The sequence below is a fragment of the Podarcis tiliguerta genome (genome assembly GCF_965153285.1).
Source record: "Podarcis tiliguerta genome assembly, chromosome: 10".
Taxonomy (NCBI): Eukaryota; Metazoa; Chordata; class Lepidosauria; order Squamata; family Lacertidae; genus Podarcis; species Podarcis tiliguerta.
In genome coordinates this window covers 4,420,237-4,434,413 of record NC_139543.1, presented here as the reverse complement: position 1 = coordinate 4,434,413, position 14,177 = coordinate 4,420,237, and the positions used below count along the sequence as shown (strand labels likewise).

The 14,177-nt window shown below is 41.2% G+C and overlaps 1 long non-coding RNA gene across 2 annotated transcripts in view; it reads right to left on the bottom strand.

Annotated features, from left to right (window-relative positions):
• Positions 1-8,185, bottom strand: part of LOC310658328 — a 38,863-nt gene extending 30,678 nt beyond the window's left edge. For both annotated transcript variants that reach the window (XR_014502237.1, XR_014502238.1), the window contains exon 1: positions 8,153-8,185. This is a non-coding gene — a long non-coding RNA (uncharacterized lncRNA). The remainder of the gene's footprint in view (positions 1-8,152) is intronic.
• Positions 8,186-14,177: the final 5,992 nt, after the last annotated feature.

The following is a 14,177-nucleotide window of genomic DNA, read 5'->3' as shown; positions in this document are numbered from 1 at the left end:
GTTTTTAAAACGTTAATTGCTTTTAATAATATATAAATGTATAGCAAATGTATACACCACTAAATTAATAATTAATTAATTCGTTCCCCTGAAGAACGAAGGGAAGGGCAAGACTGATAGTTTGCCCACCATAAAATTCACTGTTACGTTCCTGGAAAGTTAAAGATCAAGAACAACATCAAAGCCAAGTCTTTGCATCTAGTCTCATTGGGTGGATAGCAGAGTTGTTGAATAATTTTTATTTTATTCTATTAGAAATATTCAACCAATGAGAACATATATAGATGTTTATGGAAATGAACAAGTCTTGGGGAGGCAGATAGCGGTTCCTATCTTGGAGATATCGGAGGCTGGTTTCTTTCCAGCCAAATCTTTAAAACATTCTCTCTCTCTCTTCAACCCTGAATATAAATCTGCTGACACCAGTTGTATTTAGGGAGAAAGCAAAGGCTTTATTAAAAGCATTCTGATTTTCTATTGATTCCAGAAGATTCTTACTCTGCCTTTTTCTACTGCATTGCCATCCACATGTCCATTTCCTTTGTTTCAGATTACGTTGCCTGAGTCAACAGATGAACAGATACCTATTTCTTCCTCTTCCTTTCATCAGCTTTGCATAATTCAAACGTCTCTACTAAAAACACTTGTCAAAAGATGCACCATTTCCAACCTTCTAGCAGCAAAATACTTTATCCAAATCAAAACCTTATCTATTCAGAGGAAATTGAGCAATTTCTTTAGCTGGGATTCTCAGCATTTCTGGGAACTGTTTGATGAGATTTCTATGGAAATTGTAAGGGCCAAAACAATATTAATAACAGTTCTGTGAAAGAACTGTTGAAATTTTGGACTTTTGTTGTGATGACCCATATGTCCTGACCACTGGAAGTCTGCAACTAATAACTTGCATTTATGAAACTGACATCATCATTATAACTACGTATGTTGGTCATTTCTTTTGTCAAATGGCAAGGAGATTTTTTAATGCCTTCTCTTCCCCATTTCCAATCCAGTAAGGGTGTGTGGTAAAATTCTCTATACCACTTCATAGGACATCAAGGTGATACTAAGTGCTAAGCTTAGTTGAAGCAGTGGGCAGGAATACATTTGTCTCTTAACATTATTAACTAGAGCCTTAACATCACACTGCACCACACATCCCTGTGTAGAATTTCGGTTCTTAAACTTAAATTTAAAAAACCAACAATGCTGTACTTCTGTGTAACTTTGTCAGTTAAAAATGAGGAGCAGCCTACATCTGTAAAGAGTAAGCGGGTTGAATCGGTCACAGTCTGAGCATGTCGAATATACAGCTTGCCAGTAATTGCATAGGAAATTCCACTGGCTGGTTGTTTGCAAAAGAGACCCTTCATTGACAGTTAACAGATACCATTCTGAAGCAGGCTTGCTAAAATTCAATATTTACAGTATATGTTTTCAATAAACATTTGGAATGCAATTAGCCTTACAATAGGTTTTTCTGGTAGAATAGCTCCACAAATGCAATCTTGTACATTTATCTTTGACACTGAAATCCCAAGGCTCTCTTAATATTAATAAATTGCTAATGTTTACTTATTTGTCTCTTAATGTTATTAAATTGAGCTTATTCTCTAAACATGCAGGAGTTAATAGATATTTATTATATTATGGCAAGCAGGGCACACTCACACAATTACTAGAGAAAAAAGGCTGTTTCATCTGCAGCCCTCAGTCATATAGAGTTCCTTCCTAAAGATAATTCTCTTGAATTGGATTGAAAAGAAACTTATTCCCCAAATGGAAAGAACTTCACAAAATGTCATTAAGTTTGCGTACAAAGTATGCCTTTTAAAATAAGAATATAAAGAAAAGAGGTAGGAATAAAGTAAAATGTAGATAATTTTGATTCAAAATTCACATTCCCTTGAATAGTTATGACCTGGTTTTGATGGCTACTACTTGGCTATATTTCTGGAACCTTAGACTTGGTGTCTGCCATTAAAACCAAAACGCAGAATTCACCTGAGTTCCCAAACTATAAAGAAGGTACTGGGGAGATAAATTGGGACTTTAAGATTATGTGAAGGAGAGCCAATCTCTTTGTTCCTTCCTCTGCCTTCTGAAAGAAGAAGCTGTCAGCAATTCATGTCGGCAAGTTGCTGGAGATTCCATGCTTAGTGGAGTCTCTCACCCAGTCAGCCTCAGGGTAGCTGAAGTTCTCCATTGGTACATTTTCTGCAGGGCCGTCTTAAGCATATCTGGCGCTGTGGTGCAGAGATCCTTCCAGCACGCACACACACACACACACACACACACACACAAACACACCGTTTCCCAGAGTTGTTGACCTTTTCCCAAGCCTCTGCAGGGATTGCTTTCCTCCCATAGGGGCTTGGGAAGGAAGCTGCACACCCACCAGCCATATGGTTAATGAGGTGCCGCTAGCTGGCGTGCAGGGAAAGGGGAGGCTGCCGTGCAGCTCCCCCACTTGCTGGGGCGCGCCTGAGAGGCTGGCATCCTGGCGCAACGCGCCTATAAGCCCAATGGGAAAGGCGGCTCTGATTTTCTGGCTTCCTTGAAACTTGTGAAGCAACATATCTTGCTAACAAAAGCAGTTACAGTTCTGTTTTATGTGACTAGAGGGGAAGGGCCACAGCTCATTGGTAGATAGTCTACTGCTATCTCCCTGTAGGGCTGGGAGAGTTCCCTGCCTGAAACCCTGGATAGCCATTGCCAGTTAGTGAAGACAATACTTTTCTAGGTGGACCAGGGGTCTGACTTGGTCTAAGGCAGCTTCTAATGTCCCGGGCTGGTGGCAGCTGAATTAAATGCAAAGATTTGTAAAGAACTTCATTCACAAGTCATTTAATTGAGACAAAGGATGGTTCTAATCATTAAGCTGTTGGACACCTGAAGAAATGGAAACCATTTAAAACTAAAGCAGAGGCATAGAAAATGAATTGTGAGGATTTCTTCCCCTCTTCATCAAATTACTTACAAAATATATACAGTGGTACCTTGGGTTAAGTACTTAATTTATTCCGGAGGTCCATACTTAACCTGAAACTGTTCTTAACCTGAGGCACCACTTTAGCTAATGGGGCCTCCTGCTGCCGCTGTGCCGCCGGAGCCCGATTTCTGTTCTCATCCTGAAGCAAAGTTCTTAACCCGAGGTACTATTTCTGGGTTAGCGGAGTCTGTAACCTGAAGTGTATGTAACCCGAGGTACCACTGTACTCACAAGTAATTTAACTGAGGCAAAAGGTGGTTCTAATAACTAAGTATAAAATATATTGGTCAGCTGAAAAAACTGAAGCCCTTTAAAACTAAAGCATAGATATTTCAGTGTGGAAAATGAATTGTGAGGATTTTCTCTCTCCTCATCAGCTCCCTTACAAATCCTCATCAAATCACATATTTATGCACCCAAGAAAGTCAGTCCAAATGTCAGTCATTTTCCATATGTGAACTCAACCAGGAAGGTCAGACTGATATACAAGTATCTCTTTACCCTCAGTATCTGACTATTTTCAATGAAACATTGGCACCCTGTTAAGGTATTTGGCCTCTCCTCTTTACATCTGGCAAATGATAAGAATACCTCTCTTCTTCAGGGGAAAACCCAGAAAATTAAACAAACTGATTAGAGACAGTGTGGCCAAAGCAAGCAGAGAAACAACGTATCTGTTGCTCTAAATAATAATAAAGACTCACTTTTTAAATACCGGGTTATGGAACTTAATAGACAGCAAAATGACCTCCAGAGAATGGGAGAGGTTTGCTGCAAGCAAGGTAACAAAAGTCAAGAAAACAAATAATAATCTGATTTGGAGAAAATAAAAGTCAGGTTTTGGCAAGCAGGGTTGTGAACATTGGACTAACACTTGCATTTTTTACAACCAATTCAAACGGAGGGTGACTTCTTTCAGCTAACCATGATTATTACTAACCAGTTTGTTAGTCTAAAACAGCATGAGACCACAACCCCAAGGTGATCTGAGAATTCACTCTTTGTATCTTCACTGATTCTGATTTTACAGCAGTGGTCATAGGCATAATGTTCACATGTTCAGTTTCTAGGTAAAATGTGGGATAAATTCTCATCCAGTTTGGAGAAGCTTTCCTGTTCAACTGCCTGGAGGTGACCCTATCACAAGAGAGCAGCTATTACATGTCTGTTCTTGTAAATAATCAATAGAAATCATTTTCACATTTTCACTGGTCATAGAGCAACATTTTTTTCCTAACATCTTATACACAGGGCAATGCAGAGTTACAGTCACTTCCTACAGAACCATTAAACTGAACACATTGAATAACTAAAGCTGAGGAGGGAAACAAAATCAGTTTTTAGTTCTTAAGCTTCTGAGACCCATTGCCAAAATAATTTAATATATCAGGATGGTTTTGAGTGCAAGAGATTAGTTGCAAAGTCTCGGCCCTGGCAGATGCTTTTGACTGTTCATTAGAACTGTCTCTTTTACACTTCTATTTTGTTTTTTTCTTTTGAGGGGATAAATTTAACAAAATCAAAATGTATATTTAATTTCTATATTACAAGTAGCTTCCCCTTGCATATATTAATAGAATGTTAAACAAAGGCTGTATATCAGCAAACAATTCCTTCCAACAATTTTTAAATGGGAAAAGGTGTGAAATCCAATGAGAATTTATAGAAATGCATTCTTTAGAAAGCTGACACACTTTTCCTAGCATATTAGATTTACAACACATGCCAAATCACGGTTTATTATTTACACTCTAGGATTTCTGATGCACATTCTAGAATATCTATGCCTGATGTTTAGAATCATAAATGTATTTTATTTGGTGTAGCTGTTGCTTCAAATAGTTTCTTGTTGATATCACAATGACAAAAAACTTCAGAATTACTTTAAATTCTAACAGCAGATTGCCTGGTCTGTTTGGGCTATCTGGTACCACGTTAATTAGAGTTGGGGATTGTTGCTAACAGAGAATTCTATAGAAAACTCATGCAGGCAAAAGGAAAGGAATATAGCATACATAAGTAATGATGATTTGGAAAGGTCAAAATTACAGACAGAAGTATGTGTTCATGTCATTTCAATCATGTTTTTCACATGACAGCCCTTTATATCTTTGTATTATTAAAATATTTGTTCATATTGTAGACCTATCATTTTATTCTATACATATTGGTGTGTATGGGGTTGTTTGGGGTGGCTTGGTACCTCTGGTGGTGGACACACGTGCTCCTTCGAGGGTAGTTTGTTGGGATTAATTGGGATTAAGGGATTTTCTCAGGACAGTGGAGGGTGTGGGTGCTCTGTCCTGTTAGTCTGGTGGTGGTGGTGACACTCACCCTTCTTCTGCTAGGAAATGCTCTGTGGCGAGGGGGAGAAAAAATGGGCTGTGTGTGAGAGAGAGTAGAGTCAGTTGGGAGAAGTGAAGGATGTTGGAGGGTATGGGATGCTGGCAGTTTCTCCCTCCCTCTCACTTTCGAGACCTACCTGGTTCAAGCAAAATCTATCCAACTGAAATTCGGCTTGGTGTGGTCTGCGCTCTGTTACTGTTACCTTCAGTTACAACGTCAAAATCTCCAGTTTAAGAGGGCACAGTGTTTACTCGTTCCCTGCAAAGGAAGCCAGTAAAATGGTCTAATTCTGTGCCCGAAGACATTCAGTTCAACATCCCTGTAAACAGTGTTCAGTGTGATCTGACAACAGAGAATGACGGCGGGGAAGAAAGCCTATTTTTCAGCAGTGAGAGATGTCCATTTCTTTCATATTCAAATAATGAATCCTAATGATTAATGACTTTAGACAGCAAGGCAGTAATCCTGAAACAGGAGAGTATGGTGCAGTGGTTTGAGAATTGGACGAGGATTGGACTTGGGAGACCAGGGTTCAAATCCCTGCTCAGCCATGAAGTTCTCTGGGTGACCTTGGAGTCAGTGACAGCCTCACACAGCCTACTTCACAGGGTTGTTGTGAGGATAAAATGGGGGGGGGGGAGAACCACATATGCTGCCTTGAGCTTATCTATCTATCTGTCTATCTATCTATCTATCATCTATCTATCTATCTATCTATCTATCGCTATCTATATCTATCTATCTATTATCTATCTATCATCCATCTATCTATCTATCTATCTATCTATCTATCTATCTATCTATCTATCCATCCATCCATCATCTATCAATCTATCATCTATCATCTATCTATCTATCATTTATCTATCTATCTATCTATCAATCATCTATCTATCTATATCTATCTATCTATATCTATCTATCTATCTATCTATCATCTATCTATCCATATCCTGCTATTTCCCCCTCAATCCTGACGTGAAAGCTAACTTAATCATCCTCCAATGTATACTGAACGACCTGTGGTGCTTCTTTTTCTGAACTATTTCCAAACTTTTTGCTGTAAGAACATTTCACACTGTTGCCATTCACGTCCGAAGCATCAAAACATGGAATTACTTATCAAAGCTTCTTTGGGGAAAATCTTCACTCTTCCAAAGCTAATTCAACCCTTCCTTCCTCTGCTTCAGTTGCTGCAATTTATTTTTCCCATTCAGCTAAAACAATTCCTCTTACTACCCGTGCGGCTAATAGCTATTAGTAGTTGGTAACTAGGTTGCAATTGACAAGTCACAATTTCTTTAGAATGCCTCTGCCCCTCCCTAGAAAGGGCATCCGCTTTTATCAGTGTTTACTTCTCTTCACCTGGTGCTGATGCCTAGGATTTCTGTAAGAAACTAAAAAATAAAAGAGCAGACTGGTCTTCCCACACATGTCCTACGTGAACACACGTACTGGGAAATCTAGACCATGCCCACCAGCCCCACCTCTGCCTCCGTGCATGCACAGGCTCTGTACATGTGACAGGTACACTTGCAAAACAGGGATGCAGTCTCATGGACAGTTTGTATGCATGTGGGCACTTTTCAAAAGCAGTGAGAAACGAGCATAGGCAGGGCTAGCATGTAAAAAACAAGAACAACTCGTTCTCTCTATGTACAAGTAATATATGGCATATGGATAATGGCAGGAGACCTCAAAATGTATTCGGTACTGCATGCATCTCTTTCCAACAATAAATCATACACAGCAGATTTCTCAAGGGTATATTATGAATATCCCCACAATTACGAGATGGAAACATTAGATGAACACAGATCGGTTTGATTAAATTGCTAGAAGTATATTTCCTTCAGAATTCCAGTGACACTTTAAAGAGAAGTAGTCATTAGCAGAAAGAAATTACTTTATTTTAATTAAAGTAAAGCTTCGTAAACAATCCAAGCAATTGGAAAATGCATGAGCTCCAATGACAATAAATTTATAGGCTGAATTGCCAAGACTTTGCTTTTGCTCTGTCTCTCTTACTGAACATCCATCCTTAAAGGAGGTCTTTTTATGTTCAGCTTTGACAAAATTAAAAATGTTCATATCCATTTAAATAAATGAGGCTTCCTCATCACGAAGTTAAAAACCACCGTATTTAATGGGAAATCAGTACATTAAGTTTGCAATTGTATTCCTTATCTGGGACCAATCTCAAGTGAAGTCAATGGGACCTGCTTCTGAGTAAATAAGTACAGAATTGCACTGTTGTTGTAGGTGGAGGGAATTTGTGAGACTACAGCTCCCATCATCCCTTACCAATGGCCTTGTTGGCAGGGGCTGATGGGAACTGGAGGCCAATAACACCTGAAGGCCACAGGGGTCCCACCTATGTTCTGTGGTTTAGCTCTGTGTCTACAGTCACATATTGAGCCTGATCAGAGGTATGGTGATCAACCAAAAGAAACCAAATCATCACCCAAGAGCAAATTGATACATAAAAAGAATAAATCAGTAATGAAAAGAAAAACATTCAGGAATATTAGTAGGTGTTATGATGACCCAACTCCAGAAGGCAATTTATATTATATTTGGTGTGGCAGCCCTGTCAAATACACAATCCCAAACTGAGGCTAGTGACTGTGGAGGTATTCAGATGCCTTCTAAAGTGAAGCAGATCTTCCCCAAAGTGGTCTGAAGTTAAACGGGCTTGTCCCAGCTTCTAGATTCATTTATAGCTTTTAAATCATTGGGGCATCTGTGAAAACCACAAACCACTTAGAAGGCTATTCTGGCAATAAGCACTCTAAATGAATAAATAAAGCATACCTTTCAGAGCTCACACTATCACCCTTCAGAGGTGATTCCATGCTGTCTGCATTGTTGACCACTCTGTCTCTGCTGACTTGTTGGGGGATAATAACTGATCCTCTGAAAACGGAATCCCACCTGCCAGCAAGCATCCAGGGACCTATGGGCTGGACCTCCCCACACACATATATTTGGAAGTGCATCTCCACTGACAAAGTCAACAAAAGCAGTAGATCTGTTTAGCTGCATACAGCACCCCCCCCCCATTCCTGCCAAGGATCCAGTTGCCCCCAGATGGGGAAGGAAGTGGGGAAGGGCTGTTATGCAGCCATTTTTAGAAAGGCAGCTCCTAATCCCTAATCCTGTGGGTCAGTGCATCTGGCTGTAAACCAGAAGGTTGGTGGTTTGAGGCCCTTGCAGTCCCTTTCAACTCTATGATTCTATTATTCTCTTCCCAGGAAAGCAAATGTAAAATTCTTCATTGACTTGCATGTGAAAAATGGCTGGGGGAGGGTTCGGCCTTCACACAGCCATTCTTCAGGGGCATGCAGTCTTATTTTCCCATTGGCTTGCCTAGGAAGGAAGATGTCTGAAGCTTTGGGAAACCAAGGCCAGGCTCTTGCTCGGATCTGCCTCAAAGCAAAACTGGCCCAAAGTGCGCTGAGGTAAAGCAGCCCCCATCCAAAGCAATTTCCCCCCTGTGTCTATGGGGTACAGCAGCAGCCCTAACATCCCCTTCGCTGTGTCCAGAACAATGGCACAGAACTGGTGTGAGGCTCTTAATCACTCTATCTAACCATTACCACATGAACTGTTCAATTGCCATTCTTATTCATAACTCTTTCTCCATTTCCAGGAATCTTAGGTGCATTAGTTAGTCTAATTAAAAGGCAAGCCAACAAATGAAATCACCCTGCTCTCCCCACGGTGCTCCATAAACCTGTATTTAAAAGAGTGCCAAATGATTTATCTCATCAGAAATCATCAGAGAGAACTATTAAGGAGGGACGTTCCTGCTTCTAGCTGAAGTCATCCGGAAAGCTGACAGCTGAAATAAAAATTATTCAGTGTGACAAATCATTGAGCAAGATCCAGCCACAGTTAACACTCTGATGCCCCATTGACTTCTAAGGGTTTAACTCTCTTCCACTAAAATCCAGTGGACTCTGAGGCCTTGTACATATTAACGTTCACTCCACTGCTGGTGTCTGAAGTGACACATGGCATTAACTACAATCCATCTATATCAAGGGTCAACGAGGTTTACCTTGTCTGGGCCGGTTCACTCCAGCGGAGATCCCTCCGTGCGCGATTTCCGGCGCCTGTGCAGACGCAATTTCCGGCATCTTTGCATGCGCGTGCATGATTTCTGGTGCCTGTGCAGATGCAATTTCTGGCATCTGTGTCTGCACAGACGCAATTTCTGGCATTGCGGAAGCAAGTCCCCATGTCGCGCTGTGCCGGTTTAGCGCAGTGCATGGGTACTCGCCGAGTGGGCAGCTCGGTTTGGGGGTGGCTCGTGGGCTGGTTAAACGATTCCTGTGCGCTGCTTGTGGCCCAGGGGCCCAAGTTTGCGTACCCCTGATCTATATCCTATAGCTTCTTGAGAAATGCTCCTGTGTGGTGTGTTTTCCCTCAGGCCAGCGTACATCCAATCTGAAAACACAGACCTCAGTTATGCTGAGGTGTGTACAGCTTAGATAGCCATTGTGCAAATGAAAAGGAGTTTTGGGTGGGAGGGGAAAACAAATCAGGTAATGCATATTGGGTGAAGATAACCTCACAACATTTTAAGCTCCTCATGTGTCCACAGCATGAAACACATGACTGGATCATGCAGTTTAACTTACAATGCTCTCTCACACATTATTATCCACAATAAGCAAGTTTCAGATAAGGTTTAAACTTGGACTGCTTAGGTAAGTTTGGAACCGTCACCAAGAATGGTTGCCAAATCCTGCAAATCATGCACCAACCTTCTAACTCCAAAAGTTAACAAAAACAGAGTTGTTATCCAACATTCAATAAATATATTTGTCTTTCAGCTCAAGGAACAAGAGGTTCACTGCTGGTCTTGGCTTATTATGGGCCTTCCCGTACTTTATAGTGGAATAGTTGCTGGTGGGTTCTCTTCCAGATTTTATGATATGTTGCCACACGATATCAGCACCGTATAAACTAGTATTCTAGAATAATGTACTTAAATGTACTAAATGTATTAAAAAGGCCACTTTGGTTTTTCCTGATGTTTGTGAAAGATCAGTTGTGGATCCTCAATATTTTCATTTGTGAGGCATGTGTACAAACATTGCTACAGTTTCTTTTTAACCCCCACCTGAGCTGCTATCAGTCAAGCGCAGGTAATGCTATGTTATACTATCCTAGTACAGTGGTACCTCGGGTTAAGTACTTAATTCGTTCCGGAGGTCCGACTTAACCTGAAACTGTTCTTAACCTGAAGCACCACTTTAGCTAATGGGACCTCCTGCTGCCGCTGCACTGCCGGAGCACGATTTCTGTTCTCATCCTGAAGCACTATTTCTGGGTTAGTGGAGTCTGTAACCTGAAGCGTATGTAACCTGAGGTACCACTGTATGGTAGAGAACAGTTTCCTATGCTTTCTCCAGTTCCTCAAATCCAGGTTTTAAAGCATCTTGAACTTTCTGGCTGTTACCTTCTCAGAGCAGCTCTTTTATGTAATGTGTGAATAATGAGTAATGTGTGAATAGACTGCTAGATTATCTACCATGGTGTGTGGCGGTCATAACCATCACTGCAAATTGCAGGTGCTGGTGATACTCATCTAAAGTGGACCAGCACCTTCTGTGTGTTATGTAACCATGCAGTCTATGCTGTGGGTGGACGGACCAGCCTCATTCCATCCAGTTTTGGTCTCCCATAAATCCAATTTTGAAAGAATGCACAAAAAGTATGCATCTAAAGAGCAAACATTATTGACATAAAATGGGCACTTTTCAATGCATTTGTCTGTATACAAGTAATCTTGTATGACACACACACACACACGCATACACACATTTGTGTGTGTACTTTTCGTTTGCCAAGACTGCTCTGAAAAATCCAGAGAAGTGTACAATTCCAACTGGAAGTTGAATTCCAGTCCACAAGCAAGTTTGGGGCAAAGCCTATAGGGACCATGATGACTACAAATGGATGCAAAATACAGAAATACAAGAGAGACAACCAGCCCCACCCACCAAATATACAAGGTTGCATTTATAGACAGTAGCAGCATCCTCACTCATAGAATCACAGTTGGAAGGGCCCCAGGCTCATCTAGTCCAGCCTCCTGCAGTGCGGGAATCTCCTGCTGCTCTCTCTCCAAACTTCAGCTCACATCGAAAGGTGGGGACAAGATTACAAACTCCCCTCTCCCCAGAAGCATCCACAATCACTCCTTCCATAAAGGAAAATGGAGTGGGGGTTCCCTCTGTGCTTCCCAGAAGTATGATCTGCAATGCCACTTCTTTGACATTCATGAACACAAAAATTCATTTATATAAACCAATTATGGAAATGCTGGCTGGAAATATTCAGAAGTCCTCTCTGTTTCGGTTCTCCCATTACAGTATGTGGGGATAACGCAAAGACTGATAAAACGGTTCCAGTGTAAACAGCTTTTTGAGTTGCCCCTTCAGAAATATGACTGTTGAAAGTGAAAGAACCAAGATTTTGAAAACCAGATTAATAACCTGCAGGACTTGGAAGGGTTTTCTAGGCAAGATTTAACTATGCTGCCATGTCCAAGGCATAAGAAGATATGAATCTTGAGTTTCCAAAGCAGGGAATGGTTCTTTAGTATAAGCAGTGTAGTGTATATGTTTATTGGGTTAAAGCTTGGTTAAATAACTTTCATAAGCCTCAAGAATTAAGGACTAATAAAAATTAGTTACTTGTAGTCAGCATGCAGCCAAGTGGACAGTAAAGTGTATACGGTATACTTTATGGCGGACAGCCATGGCTGGCTTGAAACCAGGTTCTCTATACATCAATAAGCTGCAATTACATTTATTGCCTTATAAAGATGTATTCTTGTGTTTATTCTGAAAAGCTGAGAGCGTAAGTACTATTGAAAGGCCTTTTTAAAAAAGCAGATTGACCTCACAACCACCACCACCAGTTCTGTGGCTTTAAGGCAGGCTGGGGAGAACAAAGATTAACAAGGTATACTGCAGGCAGCTTTTAATTCTGTGGGCACTTGGAGGATGACTTTCAAGTCTTAAAATTTGAATAATATCAAATTGTGGACCCTGGAGCTGATCTGCAGGAAATGAAAGCAGGTTTGCATGATGTGATGCCTTTAAGTCTGTGAAAGAAAGACTTTGGCAAACGTGAAATATAGCACAAGCAACTCTACAACTGTTCTGAAACATCTCACTTTATACTGGGGAACCAAGCGCCATGTTTGTATCAGCATTCATACGGAGCTTTGGTGTGATCAAAGTGTTTCATATTCACCTTTTTATCTGGGTATTTCCCAGCCTTTACTGCTGGGCCCTGAAATCTGTATATTATTATGAGTTTGGTGGGGAGGCAGTAGGCTGTTTGCAAGATACGTCTAACTGCTGGATTCAGCAAGTGTTAAAATATAAGCCAGGCTAGATTTCTGTGTTGAGGTGATTGCCTGGTGATGGGCTATTAACGGAAACAAAGGGAATGGTCTCTGTGTGAGACAGCAAAAGGGTAGGGCCCCTCCCCCAGCTCACGGTTAGTTAGAAGGACAAAGCCTGTGTTCAGTTGCAGTGATGTGGGCCAGAAGCCAAGCAGTAAGCATAGAGAGACTGCCATGCCAGATCTCTACTTGAATCCAAGGCTGTGGCTATGGGAGAAGCAAGACACTTTCTGGGCGTTAATGCTGCAAACCCCTCCATAATAGACTCAGGTTGTAAAGGTAAAGGACCCCTGACAGTTAAGTCCAGTCGCAGACGACTCTGGGATTGTGGCGCTCATCTCGCTTTACTGACCAAGGGTGCCAACATTTGTCCGCAGACAGTTTTTCTGGGTCATGGGGCAAGCATGACTAAGCCACTTCTTCAGGTTGTATATGTGTGTAAATAAACCATATAGCCTAAAGACACCACAATCTTTGCTGTGCCTCAGAGCATCAACTCTGGGTAATAGCCTGGAACCGCTAGAATTTTGCAACACTTGGAGATTGGGGTGGCATGCAACAACATATTTTTTAACTGTTGCCCTATATACAGTGGTACCTCTGGTTACGTACTTAATTCGTTCTGGAGGTCCGTTCTTAACCTGAAACTGTTCTTAACCTGAAGCACCACTTTAGCTAATGGGGCCTCCTGCTGCTGCCGCATGATTTCTGTTCTCATCCCAAGATACTATTTTTGGGTTAGCAGAGTCTGTAACCTGAAGCGTATGGAACCTGAACCGTATGTAACCCGAGGTTCCACTGTATGTCTGTATCATCATACATTTTACAGTAACTTTTATATTAGGAGTGGGTTAATACTTCTGGCTGGTGGACCACTTCATTATCTCTCCACCAACACTTCCAGGCTGCCTACCTGTCAATCACCTGGTGTCAAGTGATTCATTTTTGCCTGCTCCAACAACCAGCTGATTGTCATGACTTGCATAGCACAAAAAAGACAGCACACTGATTTTTTTTTTTTTTTGCAAGCACCAACAATCAGCTGATAGTTGATTCTGGCAAAGTACTGTGCACACCTTTCTGCTGGACTTTCCAGGCACAAACCTTATGATGCCAGGTATAGGACAGGTGGCAAAAACAACCTCACAGGCCAAATCAAGAGGGTAGGTGGGGCTAACTAGGCCTGAGGAACAGAGGTTCCCCAATACTATTTAATATTGTACACTGCTTTGAGATTTATTTTAATAATTGGCTTATAAATGCTTTTAAAGAAAATTACTTAAATAAATAATAAACTCATTCAGCAATCCTTACAACAGCAGCCGCCACCCACTAAAGCGAGGCCAAGGTGTTACCTCTTTTATTACAGATCAAGGGCTGAAGCTGAGGGCATGTCAAGTCTCTTATTGC